Genomic DNA, 14,036 nt, shown 5'->3' on the forward strand with positions numbered 1-14,036 from the left:
TGGGATGCCAGCACTGCAGGTGGCAGCTTTACCCACTACGCCACAGCGCTGGCCCCATCCATATACTTTAAAAGTCAATTGTACAAAAATAAAGGAGCTATTGGACCTCAAACATCCCATTTCCTCTACTCTGTTCCTCCAGAGACGGCTTCTTGTTACATTCACACATTCCCATGATTGTAATATCAGGTACTGCTTTTATTTGGTTCACCAATTTTAGCTCTTATCTGTTCACTTCCTCTTTTGGTATAAGATGAAATATACTTATGAGACCACCTATTACTTGGCTATCGAATCGTCAATATTTATCTTTTGGGATTTTTCTCCTTTCTGTTTTGAAAAATTCTTTCTCATTGACTTCCAATTCTTTGTCTTTTTGCCTTGCCTTCTGGGATATATTTTTCATCTTTTCTTCCGAACTCATTGGATTTTTCATTTCTCCTGTCATGCCTTTTATTTCTAAGAACACCACATTTGATCTCTAAATTTAACATTTTTTTCACTTAAGTTTGATGAAAACAATATTTCCCCTTTATCCTTCTAAAAATATGAATAATGTGATTTTTTTAAAAAAAATTTTTCTCCCTGGTTAATTTATTTTTTATTTTTTTTTTGTGATTAACTAGGTTTGTTTTATTTTTTTTTTATCTTTTATTTAATGAATATAAATTTCCAAAGTACGTCTCATGGGTTACAATGGCTTTCCCCCCCATACCGTCCCTCCCACCCACCACCCTCCCCTTTCCCACTCCCTCTCCCCTTCCATTCACATCAAGATTCATTTTCGATTATCTTAGTATACAGAAGATCAGCTTAGTATACCTTAAGTAAGGATTTCAACAGTTTGTTCCCACACAGAAACATAAAGTGAAAAATAATAGATGATTTTTTTTTAAATGATGATGAAATCAGATCAGACCTATTGTCATGTTTAATCCCAGTGAGAGTCAAGTTGGGAATTGATAGTTTCTTTTCTTTTCTTTTCTTTTTTTTTAACAGAAGATCAGTTTAGTGTACATTAAGTAAAGATTTCAACAGTTTGCACCCCCATAGAAACACAAAGTGAAATATACTGTTTGAGTACTCGTTATAGCATTAAGCCTCAGTGTACAGCACATTAAGGACAGAGATCCTACATGAGGAGTAAGTGCACAGTGACTCCTGTTGTTGACTTTACAAATTGACACTCCTGTTTATGGCATCAGTAATCTCCCTATGCATCTCCCTGGTTAATTTATATGGCTTTAAGATGGTTTTTGTCTGTCCCCTGTCCTGGTGTCTATATCCGTGCTGGTGTGTGTACTCGGATGTCCAGCCATCCTCAGTTGTCTGTTTCTAACAAAAATCATACTGGAAGCTCCCAGCCTGTGGGCGGGACTTGTGAGCTTCTCTGTGTGACTGTTTGGAGCTGATGTCCCGAGGGCTGGTGTCTGCAGGTCTTCCATATTGAACAGGTCAGATGTGTCATGGAATACAAATATCCTGTTTGGAAAACGTGGCTCCAAGCCTTTAGAGGAAGAGTTCTGAGAGTCTCAGAATCCAAACTTTAATACAAAACTGCTGAGTCTCACGTCACTTGCATGGGTAGACCCCCCAAAAAACTCTCCAGAGAGTTAGTCTCCAATCTTGGGTCAGGATAAAGAAGAAGCAGACAAGGAGGGGCCTGGGAGCAGGGGAAAGAATGCAGGGAGCTAATTCCTGCTTTAAAGATGACACTTGGGTTGCCCACATGCCCAGCTTAAGTCTCAGCACTACTTCAGAGGCCAGCCTCTTGCTAATGCACGCCCTGGGAGGCAGCCAGCCACGAGGGCTCAATACTGGGTCCCTGCCACCCAGGCAGGAGACCCAGGTTGAGTTTGGGGCTCCTGGCACGGGCCTGGACAAGCTCTGGTTATTGCAGGCATTTGGACAGTAGAAGGAAAAAATTCCCTCTCTCTCCCTCTCTCTCCCTCTCTCTCCCTCTCTCTCTCTCTCCCCCTTTCAAATAAATCAAAATAAACAATAATGGTAAATATGTACGATTACCTTGTGGTGATTATGACAAAGGTACATTTAAAACGATTTTTAAGGAAGTGGAAATTAATGTGCACATCCAGCCCACACTCCACCGGGACGTCCTGAAGAGTTCTCTGGAATGCAGCTCCCCCACGCCCCATCGCGTGGAGCCTCCTGTGGCTCTGAGTGGATCTCCTTGCTCGGTGTCTCTGAGGCACTCTCCGTGGGGTGCTGCTCTTCACTTGGGGAACCCGAGATCAAACTCCCCCTTTCTGATCACTGGAAAGCTGAGACCCTGGCTAACGGGACCCTCAGCCTTTTAAGTGGGACAATGTTTGGGTAAAGGCACATTGGACTGGCATTGGATTCCCCTATTGCGGTTTTGCCAAGGCGACAATTTCACAGCAAGTCATAAACCCTGACACCGACCGGGACATGGTTTTGCAAGGAAGCGGTTCCTGCGCTGTTCCAGGGATTGGGTTAGATTCCATGTGAAAAGCTGTTTTTATGAGAGAGTTGAGTCATGATTTAATAGCTTTTCCCTCAAGCTTTTAATATGATCCAGACAGTTGGATGGTAAGATTTTCTTCTTATAATTAGAAAAAGCTATACAGGCACACATATGTGCATGCGCGCGCGCACACACACAGGGACTTCAGAAAGTCTGTGGAAACATAAAATGAAAAGCTAAGTTTAGGGGTTGAGGCTGTGGCATGGGCTAAGGTGCCAGCTATGGCTCTGGCAACCCATGTCTTAATACCAGTTTGAGCCCTGGTTGCTCCACTTCCACTCAATGGAAGATACCTCAAGTCCTTGGGTCCTTGTATCCACGTGGGAGACTCCAGTGGAGTTCCAGGCTTCTGGCTTTTTAGGCTGAACCAGTCCCTGCTGTTGCAAGCATGTGGAGAGAGAACCAGCGAGTGGGAGATCTGTCTTTGTCTCTCCCTATCTCTATCACTCTACCTTTCAAATAAATAAAATAAAACTTTAAAAAAAACCAGTTAAGTTTAGGGGACTAGCATTTGGCATAGCCATGAAGCCATCACTTGGAACCCCTTGTCCCCCTACCTTCACTCCCACTGCATCCCCATATCATAGTATCCAGGTTCAAGTGCCAACTCTGCTTCCCATTCCAACTTTCTGCCCATGTGCACACTGGGAGACAGCAGGAGATGGCTCAAGTAGGTGGATCTCTGCTATCCACGTGGGAGACCTGGATTGACTTCTCAGCTTCCAGCTGCAACCTGACCCAACCTTGGGGTGCTGTGGGCATTTATGGAGTGAACTGGTGGATGGAAAAATGGAAACATCTACCTCTCTCTCTCTCTTTCTCTCTCTCTCTCCCTGCCTTTCAAATATAAGTAAGTCAGTAGAGTAAATAAATAAATACATATTTAGAAAACCGAACATCTAGTAGGCATCTGCTGTGTGTTAGGAACTATGAAAACGCTCAGGAGGTATTTTGAATCCCACCTTGGGGAGCAGATTCGCTAACTTGAGCACTGTGTGTGTGTGTGTGTGTGTGCAGGTTTGTTGTTGTTGTTGTTGTTGTTTGTTTGTTTCATTCTTACAGCGTACAGTCAAAATCTCATTTTCCAAAGTGACTAAAGTGTTTCCTTCCAGACTACCTTCGTGGCGGTTAATCATTTATCACACACTTGGGCTCGTTCTTGCTGTCTGTGTTCTAGTTCGGCTTTCTCCAATTCCTGGCTGACTTTCATTGTCCCTTTATTTGGGGCATCTCTGCGCTGTAAGAGGAATGCACGCAGGGGAGATGCCCCTCCCTCTCTACTCCTAGTGCTTCCTCTTCCCCTTTTGTTTGCCCCTCCTCCCTACATAGACAACCAGTTTGTTTAGGTGTGGATTTAATCGTTCCCATTTTTTTCATAAACAAGCAAGATACATATAGATTGTAAAGCTTTTTTTTTTTTTACATATTGCCATTTCATTTTTCCAAAAAGCTTTTTTGACCAACACTCTCTTAAGGAGAATATAATGGTTACTGTTTTACTGTAATTTTTGCCTAATGAATAGTTTCTCTTGGATTTTTGGTAATTTCAATGCTAGCAAAGATGTGGAGAAAACTAAACTTGAATACACTGTTGGTGGCAATGCAAATAAAACCCTTACGGAGGGTAGTATGGAGATTTCTTTAGACAACTAAAAGTAGTTCCAAAGGAAATAAAAGCAGAATGTAGGCCCGGCACCGCGGCTCACTTGGCTAATCCTCCGCCTAGCGGCGCCGGCACACCGGGTTCTAGTCCCGGTCGGGGCGCTGGATTCTGTCCCGGTTGCCCCTTTTCCAGGCCAGCTCTCTGCTGTGGCCAGGGAGTGCAGTGGAGGATGGCCCAAGTGCTTGGCCCCTGCACCTGCATGGGAGACCAGGAGGAAGCACCTGGCTCCTGCCATCGGATCAGCGCGGTGCGCCGGCCGCAGCGGCCATTGGAGGGTGAACCAACGGCAAAAGAAGACCTTTCTCTCTGTCTCTCTCTCACTGTCCACTCTGCCTGTCAAAAAAAAAAAAAAAAAGATATGGAATGGGTGGATGCAGCTAGAGATCATTATGCTAAGTAAAATAAACCAGACTCAAAAAGAAAAATACCACATATTTTGAAGTAGATAATATATATATATATATAAAGAGACGTTTGGCGTATAGTCATAAATTTTGCCGCGTAAATGACAAGGTACTCTTATTTCACACATTAAAATAGAAGAAATATAGTGGGGGAATAGTAAGACTCTTGGGGTGCTAGTAACCCTTAGTTCTTCATATGGGCATTGGTTATGAGTGTGATAAGCTGGCAAAAAAACAAAAAACAACAACCAAAAATACCTCCCTGATCTGTACGCTAAGTGCATTTCTTGGTACCTATACTGGATTTTAATAAAAATTCTTAAAAAGAAAATAATGGTGATTGAAAAAAATAATGCAATTTTCGGCCATTTCGTAGGCAACACTCAAACTCCTTTTCTCAGGGTGCCTCGTCCCAATTTCCAGGGACGTTTCGCATGCTTCTTAGCTGATTGTTTTCCCTCCATTACAGCCCTCTGTTCTCGGCCCATCAGTCTTCTGGAGACACCAGGCTTTCTTATAGATTTCCATAGACTCTCACACAATGAGGGTAATAACTCTTTGTCCTTCAAAACTGTTTGTACATTATTTTTTTTTTTAATTTTTTGACAGGCAGAGTGGACAGTGAGAGAGAGAGACAGAGAGAAAGGTCTTCCTTTGCCATTGGTTCACCTTCCAATGGCCGCCGCGGCCAGCACACTGCGCTGATCCGAAGCCAGGAGCCAGGTGCTTCTCCTTGTCTCTCATGGGGTGCAGGGCCCAAGCACTTGGGCCATCCTCCACTGCACTCCTGGGCCACAGCAGAGAGCTGGTCTGGAAGAGGGGCAAACGGGACAGAATCTGGCACCCCAACCGGGACTAGAACCTGGTGTGCCGGCGCCGCAAGGCGGAGGATTAGCCTAGTGAGCCGCGGCGCTGGCTGTACATTCTTTTAAAGGCCCTACAAATCCTCCTGCCCCTGTCCCCAACATGCTTTCCCCACAAGCTGCTAAGCTTATCCTTTTCAACCAAAGCAATGCAAGTCTAACTTTAAAGAGTTTAGGGAACCAATGATCACTTTAAAATCCTCCAATCCTGGTTCGGGCACTGTGGTGTAGCGACAGTCTATATGGGCAACAGTTCAAGTCCCGGCTGCTCCACTTCCAATCCAGCTCTCTGCTGTGGCCTGAGAAAGCAGCAGAAGATGGCCCAAGTCCTTGGGCCCCTGCACCGACGTGGGAGACCCGGAAGAACCTCCTGGCTCCTGGCTTTGGATCCGCACAGCTCTGGCCATTGCTGCCATCTGGGAAGTGAACCAGCAGATGGAAGACCTCTCTCTCCCCGCTTCTCTCTCTCGAGCAAAAAATAACAAAATTAATGGAGTCTGCAAGTGTTGTCTGAAATGCATGAATGGTTTTGAGTCTGATTTCACATGTTTACTGCTTAGTTTCAACTACAGATGTTCTCTCTCATGCTAAGAAGAGAGTGCTGAGAAGGTTTGAGTCTATGATCACTTTAATATAAGCTCTTTGGTTACATACTCATTATCTACAAGGAGCAAGGAGTTTTATTTCATAATAATAAGTGATTTTGAGCTTGGCTTCACATTGTGCTGCTTAGTATTAACCACACTTGCTCAACTGCCAAGACTAATGTTAAGACTAAACTTAAGACTAATGTTTAGACTAAGTCTAAACTTGCTCTCATTCACATTTTTGAATTTGAATTGAAAATACCACTTCCTGTTTGTTTTCAATTACCCCACTCACTGTCTTTAAAGAGTTACCCTAGTTTTATCACTGTGGCACCGTGTGTTAAGCCACTGTTGGGATGCCGTGTCCCCTATCAGAGCTCATGGGTTCAAGTTCCGTCTCCGCTTCAGATCCTGCTTCTTGCTAACGTGCCTGGGAGGCAGCAGATGATGGCCCAAATACTTGAGCCTCTGCCACATGGGAGACCTTTGAAAGTCCTGGTTCTTGAGCTTGACCTGGTTAAATCCTGGCAATTGCAGGCATTTTGGAAGAGAACCAGTAGCTGCAAGATCTCGCTCTTGCTCTCTCCCTGTCTTGCAGATAAAATGAAAATGAATAACTAAACATTGAGGGGAAAAAAAAAAAAAGGTTACCTGTGTGTGATCTTGACACTGCTTTCTCTTAACCAGTTTAGATTCATCTGCAGTTGCTCTAACTTGAATTCAAGTGGTTCTTGCAAGATGTCTGTGCGTATCCAAGTTTGTTTGCATATTTTAAATGGATGCTTCACCGAGAAAGCTTGTGGGAAGAATGCAACCAACACCTGTTGTGCTCAGTTCTCAGGGGCGTATGGAGCCAGCTGCACCTGCCTCATGACTGCTCCCTAGCGGACAGTGATAGCAAGACACGTCCTGATGTCAGAGGTTAAAATAGGAAAAAAAGTAAGTGTGGCATGGAATTTGGGAAACTGGTCAGTATTTGCTGATGGGTGAATGGAGAGAGCGAACCAATCATTTTACCTAAACTGCTGGCTTGCCTGGAGGCACACACCCTATCCTAGTGTATTTTTTCCACCACTATAATTAGCCATGAAGACTATCTATGAAAATAAAATCTTTGGGGCCGGTGCTGTGGCATGGCTGATGAAACCACCGCCTGCAGTGCCAGCATCCTATATGGACCCCGGTTCGAGTCCCGGCTGCTCCACTTTCGATCCAGTTCTCTGTTATGGCCTGGGAAAGCAGTGGAGGATGGCCCAAGTCCTTAGGCCCCTGCACCCACGTGGGAGACCTGGAGGAAGCTCCTGGCTCCTGGCTTTGGATCGGCACAGGTCCAGCCGTTGTGGCCAACTGGGAAGTGAACCAGCAGATGGAGGACCTCTCTCTCTCTGCTTCTCCTCTCTCTGTAACTCTGACTTTCAAGTAAAATAAATAAATCTTTAAAGAAGTAAAATAAAATAAAATAAAATAAACTTTTTGTTAGAACTCTGGCTATGTCCTCTGGGTAAATTCCACAAATTTATAAATGTTAAAGGTGTGTTTTGGGTAGACGTTGTGCAGCCCTTAAGATGGTACTCGGGTTGCCCATGTGCCATAACAGAGTGCCTGGGTTGGAGTCCTGGCTCCACTCTGTTGTCCAGCTTCCTAATAAGGTACATTCTGGAAGGCAACTGTGATGGCTCGAGTACTTGGGTCCCTCTCACCCATGTGGGAAACCTGGTTTGGGTACTCAGTTTCCAGTTTTGGCCCAACCCAGCCCTGGTTGTGGAGGGCTTCTGGGGAGTGAACCAGGGAATCGAAGTTCGATCTGTTCCCCCCCCCCCCCGCCTTTTTTCTCCTCTCCCTCCCTCCCTCTCTCTCTCTCTCTGCCATTCAAATAAATAAAAATAAATGTTTCCTTTAAAAACATTGTATTTCATTACTGTTTTGACCTGGGTTTTGCAGTGATATTGAACTTCCTTTCATAAGCTCATACATCGTTCGTATTTTCTCCTTATAAATTGCCTGTTAATGCTGTTGCCCAGGCTTTCTCTGGGATGTTCGTTTCATTTCCATTGCTAGATAAGAGCAGTTTATATAATAGGAGTTTCCATCACCCGCCTGACACTTGCTGCAACCATCCTTTCCCGATTTCTATTCAGAGGAGTGTTTGGATTTTTCATATTTTCATCATAAAACATAGAGAACATTTTAAACATGACTCCTTAGACAGTTTAGATTTATTTGAGAGCAATAAAATTTTACGTAAGTGTGAGGATTCTATGTCACCTCCCTAGTATCAAGCCCTCCTCCACTTAGCTAACCGCTATCAGGAATGTGGTGATTTCATTCCATATGTTTTCTATGCTTTAAATTTACATATATGTGTATGATGTGTATTTGACATTTGCCACTCTGCACATATAATTCATATAAAACTTGCTGTTTTCATTCAATCTTTTTTCCATCATCTCTCAATGTTGATACACGCAGCTCCAGTACATATTGTTATATTAGCATGCCACAAATTTCTTACCCATTCCTTGTAAACGAGTGCTCTCGTTGTATCATGTATTATTTGCTGTTACAACTTTGCAATGAGCATTCATAACTTGTATCTTCAGTCCCTGTGTGGGAGTATATTTGCTAAGAAGTAAAGTACAGAAATCTTTTTGCTTTATTTCATAAGACCCAGTTTACCTCCCAAGCTGTTACATCAGTTTGCATACCTCCTAGCTGTGTAACAAAATCAAACTTCAATTTTTTTAATTGACCAGGTGTGAATTGACATTGTTTCAGTTTGTATTGTCATGATTAACTTGGAAGTTGGGAGTCCTCTTAAATATTATTTTTTTTCCCAGGATTTATTTGTTCAAAAGGCAGAGTAAGAGAGAGAGAGGGAGGGACAGAGAAAGAGAGAGAGATCTTCCATCTGTTGGTTCATTCCTGAAATGGTTGCAACAGCCAGAGCTGTCCAGGCTGAAGCCAGAAGCCAGGAACTTCATTCAGGTCTCCCACATGTATGGCATGGGCCCAAGTACTTGGGCCATCTTCCAAAGCTTTCCCAGGCACATTAGCAGGAAGCTGGATTGGAAGTCCGGCAGACAAGACTCGAACAAGCACCCTGATGTGGGAGGCCAGTGTCACTAAGTGATGGCTTAACCCCCTGTGCCACAACTCCAGTCCCAACCTGTTCATAGGATTTGACTGTGTCATAATCTGTCTTTTTGTTGCTATGGCAGAATAATTAAGACTGAGTAACTGGGAAGTCCAAGGTTTGGAGGGGATGGTCACACATGGTCAGTGTCTTTTGCTGGTGAGAACTTGTTCCAGAGCGAGAGCTCTCATGCCCCAAATACCACCTAAAGACCCTCCCTCCCCCACTTCTCAAACCCCACTAACACATGGCCTTGGAGACTGAGTTGCCAACACAGGGTGTTTGGGAGCTGCATTCAGACCACAGGGCAGTCTATTATTGGGTTATCTATTGAGTGCTGGTTGTAGAAGCTCCCTTCAACATTCTGTAAGTAATTGTCTATTTTGTCCATTGAAAATAACTTCTCTCAGTGTATTAATTTCCTTTTAACCATCTTTTTTTTTTACCATCTTTTGTGCGTGTGTCTTTCCTGTAAGAAAGCTGTATGTGTTAGTATAGTCCAATGTATCAATATTTTCCTTTATGATTTATGCTGTCTTTTAAAGACATGATCCCTGTGAGTAGATCGTGAAGATGTGCTTCTGTCTAAAAATCTTAAAGCTCTGTCTTTGAAATGCATGCTTTTAGTTTGTTTAAAATTTATTTTAGTGGCAGTTGTTTATCCTAGTGGTTAAGGCTTTGGCTGAAGTGGTCACGTCCCACACTGGAGTACCGGGCTCTGGCTCCTGACTCCAGCTCTCTGCTAATGCAGATCCTGGGAGGTACAGGTGATGGGAGAGACCAACATTGAGTTCCTGACTCCAAGCTCAGCCCTTGGCCCTGGCCAGAACAGTTGGGGCCATTGGGGGAGCAAACCAATGGAGTGAGTCAGTCTCTCTCTCTCCCATTCAAATAAATAAATAAATACCAATAAATAAAAGTACACTTTTAAATATAAAATTGATTTTATTTACAATATTGCTAAAGATCACATCTTTCTTCCTCTGCTCCATAGTTCCTTTCCCATTCATTTCTGATGCTATTGCCTTCCTGTGTTGAATTTCCATGGACTCCAAGGTAGAGCCCTGAGCTTTCTGTGGGGTTTCATCCTGTTTAATACCTGGAGTATATTTCCAAGCTGAGGACTATTTTTATTCACTTCCAGAAAATTTCTATGAATTATTTCCTCATAAATACATTCTCCACCACTCCTACCATTCTTTTGTCCTGGAGCTCCCGGAATCCCTACTAGTAGATGTTGAATTGTCTGAACTTATCTCCATCTATTAGCTGCTAGCTCATGGTTTGCATCTCTGCCTTTCTTCAAGGCATAGTGTGAGAATTTCAACACAGTCTTCCAATTAACTTCCTCTTTCTTTGTTTCCATTTTGTAAGATTCCACTATTGATGATTATTCTTTTCGGGGAATGTATGTAAGCTGTATCTTTTTTTATACCTATTTGGGTTTTTTTCCCAGCTGTGCATTTTTATTTTGTAATTTCTTGTTTGTTATATGAAAAAGTCTTAATTTTTCTCTTTGAGCACCCTAGTAATATTTATTTAAAAGCTGTATACCATTGTATAAATGTAATATCCATTGTGTTCTGTTTTAAATTTTCTTTCTGTTCTAAATGTTGATTCCACTAGTTGTCTTTCATTAGATATATTTTTTCTTGCACTTTGATATCTTAGTTCACAGTCTAATTTCAATGTTTTTTTTTGTTTATTGCTTGTTTATTTATTCCTCTCTGTCTTGTGATTCTTGGTTGTCTCCACTGGCCTTTCAGGACCTCAATCCAAAGCCATACCTTGTGTTGACATTGAGGCTAAGTTCAAGTTCCAGCCAGGCTCCTAGACTGGAGGTCAAGTTTATGTTCTTTCTGCCCAGGGCTGAAGCTTAAATAAATTTTTGAGGATGTTACAATCATGTACCACACAACCCATACTTGTAAGATGTAGAGTTGGTGTTTAGACTAGTCGCAGAATTCAGCAACCATCAAATCAATCTAATCCATCAATATAATTCTAGAATATTTTTGTCAACCCAAACAGAAAACCTGTACCATTCAATAGTCATTCCTCACTCTCATCTATTCCCATGTCTTAGAAACAACTGATCTCCTTTCTATATCTACAGATTTGCCTGTTCTGGACTCTTCATATAAATGGAATTACACACTGTGCAGACTTTTGCACCTGGCTTCTTTCATATAGCATGTTTTCAAGATCCGTGGACTTTGTAGCATGTAGCATGACTTTGTATCTTCGTGTGGCTGAGCAGTTGTCAGTTGTATGCACCTGTTACCTTTCATCTACTCATCAAGTTATGGACATATGGGGTCATTTCCTCTTTTTGACCATTATGAACAACACTATTATCTTATTAGTCAGCTTAAGCTGCCATAACAAACCACCACTGAGGAGGTGGCTTAATTAACAGAAGTTAATTTCTCACACTTACGAAGTCTGGGATTCTGAGGTCAGAATGCCAGCCTTCAGCATGTGTCCCTGTCAGGTAGAGAGAGAAGACAGAACAAGCTCTCTGGTGTCTCCTCTTACTGTGGCACTAATCACTGCAAATATTATCACACTTGGAGTTAAGGTTTCAACAAATGCATTTTGGGCATACACTGATGAATCCATAGAACTGGACCTGAACCACTCAGTATCAATGTTTGTGTAAAATCATTTTTAAATTTTCTTGTGTATACATCTAAGAGTAGAATGACTTGGTCATATGATAACTCTACACTTAGCTTTTTAAGGAACATTTTACATTCCCAAAGCAAGGTATGTGAATCCTATTTTCTCCATATACTTTCCAACACTTGTCATTTTTCCAGCTTTTATTATTATAGTGAATGGGTAGTGGTGTCTTACAGTGGTTTTGATTTGCATTTCCTTAATGATGAATGATGTTGAACATATTTTCATTTGCTTATGAGTCATTTGTATATCTTCTTTGTTAAAAATGTCTATTTAATATTTGAGCCCTTTTTAAATTGGGTGATTTGTCTTTTCATCATTGAATTGTCAGTTATTGGTGTGTGTATTCTAGGTTAAAAAGCTAGCAGGTGTATGATCGGAAAATATTTTCCTTAGGCAGAATTTTGCAGCGTTGCCAAGTCTTCTCTCAGGAACATGATAAGCCTCTCTCCAGCCCCTGTCTTTAAACAGAGCAGTGATTTATCTCAGACCTCCCCCTCCAGCCCGATTCTGGATCCAGGGTCCAGAAAGCCCTGGCTTCAGCTTGTGTTTCTGCTGTATCCAATCCATGAAGATGTTAATCTTATACTGGAGCCTCCATCTATCTTTTGGCTTCCCAGTTATGTTTTATCCATCATTGCTGAGTTTCTAGCAAACAGCATCATTCAACTGCAAACTCACAGCATCACATGGTCCTCGAAGACCTCTATCAATATTGTTTATGGTATTTTTCTTTGTGTGTACATTTTTTTAAACTGTAAGGTTAGATCTATTGATATTTTTATATGATTTCCTCCCTTGCTTTTAAGCTTAGAAAGATCTCTCCCAACCCAAGAGGAGAGAAATGTAGTCTTGCAATTTCTTCTTATAGCTTCCTTTATTCTTTATATTTTGCTCTCTATTCCATCTAGAATCTATTTATTGTACACATAGGGATCCAAATGTAATAAGGCCCTCTGAAAGGCTTAGTAATTATCTCAGCATCATCCAGTGATTCAATTTTTTTTTAAAAAAATTATGTTTGTATTTATTTGAAAGGTAGAGAGAAACAGGGAGGTCTTTCATCCACTGATTCACCGCACCCCACCCCCACCCCGCCAATGTCCACAACAGCCAGGGCTGTACCAGGCCAAAGTCAGGAGCCCAGAACTCAATCTGGGTTTCCCACATGGGTATCAGGGACATAACTGCTGGAGCCATCACCCGCTGCCTCCCAGGGCACACATTAGCAGGAAGCTTGAATTGAATGGAGAGTCAGGACTCAAACCTAGGCACTCTGCTGTGGATGCAGGAATCCCAAGTGGCATCTTGCTAGACATATATGCTGTGTGTGAGTGTGTGTGTGTGTGTGTCCTCTAACTCTAGCATAGGACCAATTATATTATGGGTGCTCAACAAAGATTTGCTGGATGAATTTATGGCTGAAGACAGAAAGGTAGAAGGACTCAGAGGGAATGTGTTCTAAGACAGCGTTGGAACAACTGACCATGATATTAAAGAAGACAACCTAATAGCTGGTACAGCGCCCATCACACTAACACCCAATAGATATTCAATATGTGAACAGAATTTTGAGACGGGGAATTCTATATGAATTAACTTCCTCCAGTTGAGTTTCCCTCCCTCCACTACTGCTCCAACCTATTTCAAAGCTCTCAGCCAGACAACCCTTCACTTCCAAGGTGTGCACTGCCCTGTCTGCTTTCCACCAGCTCCTCACAGAAACCCCTAGATCAATGTTGAGTCAGGTGTCCAGGCAAAAAGCAGTGGGGACAACTTGAGAAAATGGAAGCTTCAGTGATAAATGATGATAACCTCTGTGAGTCCAGTCTCAGATCTTTCTCCCCGAGGGCTGACCTAGCATTTACAACCCACTCTAAGTCAGCTCTCAAAGCATGACAGAGTGGCAGGAACATTGGCTTAAACTCTGAAGCCTTGGGTTTCTGCTTCTACCAATTTTGTTTTTAAGCTCTGTGACTATTGGCAAGATACTGAACTTCCTTGTGTGACAATTTCTTCACCCGTAAAATAGCCACTTCTCTATACTTGTGCCCATGTGTGTCTCTCCTTTCTTCAAACTTCGTTTTTTTTTAAAGATTTATTTTATTTATTTGAAAGGCAGAGTTACACAAAGAGAGAGGGAGAGGCACAGGGAGAGAGGTCTTCCATCCGCTGGTTCACTCCCCAGCTGGCTG

The sequence above is a fragment of the Oryctolagus cuniculus genome, chromosome 19, assembly GCF_964237555.1.
Source record: "Oryctolagus cuniculus chromosome 19, mOryCun1.1, whole genome shotgun sequence".
NCBI lineage: Eukaryota > Metazoa > Chordata > Mammalia > Lagomorpha > Leporidae > Oryctolagus > Oryctolagus cuniculus.